Source organism: Scaptodrosophila lebanonensis, unplaced genomic scaffold (assembly GCF_003285725.1).
Source record: "Scaptodrosophila lebanonensis strain 11010-0011.00,11010-0021.00 unplaced genomic scaffold, SlebRS2 tig00000147-arrow-arrow-pilon, whole genome shotgun sequence".
NCBI classification, from domain to species: domain Eukaryota; kingdom Metazoa; phylum Arthropoda; class Insecta; order Diptera; family Drosophilidae; genus Scaptodrosophila; species Scaptodrosophila lebanonensis.
In genome coordinates this window covers 603,902-608,734 of record NW_022060591.1, presented here as the reverse complement: position 1 = coordinate 608,734, position 4,833 = coordinate 603,902, and positions in this window count along the sequence as shown.

Here is a 4,833-nt window from a genome sequence, read left to right as displayed (position 1 = left end):
CAGGAAAAATGGTGAAAAACCAAGTATACAGTTTTCTTGTATTCTTTTTGAGAATATACAAACTAAGTTTGAAGTTAATCGGATAAAAATTGTAGATTTTTCATACAAACGTTGGAGCTCGTTTTCCCCCCTTTGGAGCTCGAATTTTCCGAAACCCCTTCTTAGTGCTCACTTTCACTATAAGAGGGATCTTGTGTCCAAATTTCAGCTTCCTAGCTCTTACCGTTTGGGCTGTGCGTTGATTGCCAATCAGTCAGTCAGTCAGTCAGTCAGTCAGTCAGTCAGTCAGTCAGTCAGGACAAACTGTTTTATATATATAGAGATTATTGGTTGGGGAAGTAAAACACAAAACTGCACTTGCACTTGTTTAGCTGATTATTTATTTATTTCACTGCGTTTAAAATATGTGAAATTGGCATTTGCTATTTGAAGTTCTTTTGAATTTTCCGGAGTGGCTGAGAAACACGTCTGTTTACGTTGAATTTCGAATTTTCAGTGCAAGACGAATGTACTTTTGTACATACATATGTATGTATGTATGTACATACATGTGTACAAATGAACATTCACACATTAGTGTCTCACATTTTGCTTTGGCTACTTCAACCGTTTACACGCAACTACACGAACAGCTGCTTGTATGTATGTATGTGTGTGTGTGTGTATGTATACTTAGTTGTCCCCAACTGTTTGATATTTTGTATTGTTTGTTCTACCTGCATTTGTAAAATGCATATTTTAAAAATCGTTAAATGCAAAGTTGTAATTTTAGTTACGTAGATTATATTACCCAAATTTAAAATCGATCTGACAAAATTTATAACACAAACTTTTCATTTGAAAAAATGAATAAATATTAAAACCCCAATAATTCAAGCTCCAACACAAATTTCGAAAAACCGAGTATGCAGTTTTGTTTGTATTCTTTTATAGATTATAAAACCCAAATTTAAAGTTGATCGATTCAAAAATGCAGAATTTTCAAACAAACTTTGGAGCTACTTTTCTCCTCTTTGGAGCTCGAATTTTCCAAAATCCCTTCTTAGTGCGCATCTACACTATGATAGGATACTTGAGCCCAAATTTCAGTTTCCTAGCTTTTACCGTTTGGGCTGTGGGGTGTTGATTGTGTTTCAATTTTTCCACGGAAAATCCCCCTTTTTTCATGCCCCAGGAAAAATGGTGAAAAACCAAGTATACAGTTTTCTTGTATTCTTTGTGAGAGTATACAAACTAAGTTTGAAGTTAATTGGATGAAAATTGTAGATTTTTCATACAAACGTTGGAGCCCGTTTTCCCCCCTTTGGCGTTCGAATTTTATAGATTATAAAACCCAAATTTAAAGTTGATCGATTCAAAAATGCAGAATTTTCAAACAAACTTTGGAGCTACTTTTCCCCCCTTTGGAGCTCGAATTTTCCAAAATCCCTTCTTAGTGCGCATCTACACTATGATAGGATACTTGAGCCCAAATTTCAGTTTCCTAGCTTTTACCGTTTGGGCTGTGGGGTGTTGATTGTGTTTCAATTTTTCCACGGAAAACCCCCCTTTTTTCATGCCCCAGGAAAAATGGTGAAAAACCAAGTATACAGTTTTCTTGTATTCTTTTTGAGAATATACAAACTAAGTTTGAAGTTAATCGGATAAAAATTGTAGATTTTTCATACAAACGTTGGAGCTCGTTTTCCCCCCTTTGGAGCTCGAATTTTCCGAAACCCCTTCTTAGTGCTCACTTTCACTATAAGAGGGATCTTGTGTCCAAATTTCAGCTTCCTAGCTCTTACCGTTTGGGCTGTGCGTTGATTGCCAATCAGTCAGTCAGTCAGTCAGTCAGTCAGTCAGTCAGTCAGTCAGTCAGTCAGGACAAACTGTTTTATATATATAGAGATTATTGGTTGGGGAAGTAAAACACAAAACTGCACTTGCACTTGTTTAGCTGATTATTTATTTATTTCACTGCGTTTAAAATATGTGAAATTGGCATTTGCTATTTGAAGTTCTTTTGAATTTTCCGGAGTGGCTGAGAAACACGTCTGTTTACGTTGAATTTCGAATTTCCTCTTAAGGGTCATTAAATTCCTTGGACCAACGTTTAATGAATCCAATTAATCCCTTGGCCTTATTGACATATCTAGAAGGTTAAAGTTCAATTTGGAATCAAAAAGAACCCCAAGGTCTTCAACAGTCGATATACGTTGCAATGGCACATTGTATCGTATCGTCCCTAAATGAGGCAAGGTTTGGTGAAATGTCATGAACTTACATTTAGAGCAATTGAGGTGCAAGCACCAAGATTGCATGCAGTTCAGATCATCCTGCAGGCGATGAAAATGAGAAGGGTCTTTGTAAGTCAGAATAAGTTTCACATCATCAGCATACATAAGAATATGAGAGTGTGACAAGGTAGCGGGGAGGTCATTAATAAATAATGTTAAAAGTAAGAGCCCAAGAAGGCTACCTTGAGGCACACCTGATGATGCAAACACAGGCTGAGAAATGTGAACAAAATTCAATTTCGCTATAGAGTATTTATAGAAGTCAAGAGATAGGCCCGACTGCTTATGCTTTTTAAAGCATCTAGATTTAACATTTTTTAAGTTTGTAAGTCTTGGTGAAAACCAAGGAGGTTTTGATGACGTAGACGATATGACACTATTTGGGATACAGGCATCAAAAAGAGCATTAATAGTGTCATAGAAGAACTTGACGGCTATGTTGATATCAGCCGCACTCTACAAAAAGGACCAATTAGTTGCTAAAATAAGTTCGTTAAGCAAAGAAAAATTTCCTTTGCGAAAGCAACGACGTGACAGGCAAACCAAAAATGCATTCTCTGGTGAGGGCACCAAATAATTGCACTCATTGAAAAATGACCATTCTATGTTAGGCAAATTAAAATCACCTAGCACAACAAATATATCTCTGTCACGGAGATGAGTGGAAATTGCTTTAATACAAGTTATATGTTGCATATAAATTTGAATATCGGAAGAAAGAGGTATATACAAGCACGTGATGTATAGAGGAAAAGACGAAAAAGTTACTTTAACAGTAACAAATTCAACATCATTAACGATGTTGTGACGAAACTCGTTTTTTCTGCCTAAACTCATGAACAACCATATGTGTTGGCCAAAATTTTGGATCACATATTTCACGGGGCTCAGCAAAACTGAACTTCGAAATAGACACACTAGCCGTCGATTTACAAGCAATATAGGCTGCTATAGATTCACAAGTGGTATCAGAAGATAATCTTGATACAAAAAATTGTCTTCTGGGAGCTATAACAGTAAGAGCCGGGGGCTGAGGCAGAGCAGCAACTGACGCGCTTCCTGCAGCTCGTGATGAGACTGCGGGGGAAATTGCAGAAAATTTTATAGAGGAAGCTTTCTTAGAAGCTTTCGAGGCCATTACTGTCTTGCTTACTGCAGGAGGTTCTATGAACGGGGCTAAGGTGATCTGAGCAGGAGAAGGCACAGGGGAAATTTCAAACAAATTTCCAGGGGAAGCAGACAACGAGATTGCTGGCGATAAATCGAGATCCACTGGAGAACTTGGGCATAATGACCTTGACGGGGCTGAGCAAGGCGGTACCTCTAGAAATTGAGGCTCTAACCTTCGCTTGGGTGGAGACACACACTTATACTGACTAAGCAACTCTTCTCCAGAGTCGAACTCAGTTGACAGTTGCTTAATTATGTTTTGCAATTTTAAAAATTTATTTCTCACATTATACTATACATGCGTGAGAAATTAAATTGGATGTCAATGCATAGAGCGTATTACCACTTCAAACCACCACAGCCTTTTTAGGTGAGTAAATTTTGTCGAGGTCACGACCACTTAATCCTGCAAATTTAATATTCATAAAATTCTCGCACAACCAACAGTTAGCAAACCGAAGTTGATCAGAATCAATTGCATCTTTAACTGTGCAAGACTTGTTGCAGCAAAACATTGTGAGCAGAATAAATATAAGGATGAATGACCTAAATAACGTAGTTAGCGCAAAGATTAAGAAGAATGCTGTAAGCAAAAACTGAGCGGCACTAAGATGAGCTCTTAGGTACTGCGACAAACAGCGAACACAAACAACAACATTAAAATAGAATCGAAATTTTTGTGTTTGATTTAAAGAAAATAAATCTTTATAAGTTTATTAAGTATGGAACCAAAATTTGAATGTCAAATGTGTTAAATGAATTATGAATTAAAAACGTTTACAAAAAATAAAAAAAACATTACGTGAGAAATTTAAGCAAGTAAGAAAATTAAGTAATGTTTCTGTATAATCATAAGCTTTTTTATGATTCCAAATATGCGAAATTATGTTGGCGAAATAATTGCAAAATAAGCGAAAACGAAATTGTTCAATTTATTTTGCATAGGAAGCGATCGCCGAGATTTACAAAGTTACTGCTGGTAGACGGAAAGCTAAGCTTCTCCGTACCAGATGCGATACCGAAAACGAACTTAACTTGCAGAGTTAGCGACAATAACTAGTACATATGTGGCGGCTGCGCAGCAGCCTATGCAAATTTATGGCAAGCAACAAAAGGAAACGTTAAGTGCTCAGCTTGCTATGCAAAGCAAGTGACAAGAAAACGAGCACTTTGTATTGAGTTATTTACGTTACTTATTAACTATGATGTGCTGCTGGTTTTGGCTGTTTTTGGCCGGATGACCAAACATACTCCCCCTGTTGAAGAACCAGGGTCTTCAACAACATCTTGTTTCGGCAGCGGGCATAATTTGCGAACGGCTCGTCGAATGGTTCCAGTGGAAGTCCTCAATTCTGCAACTCTCGACACGCCATCTGCGCCGCTGATT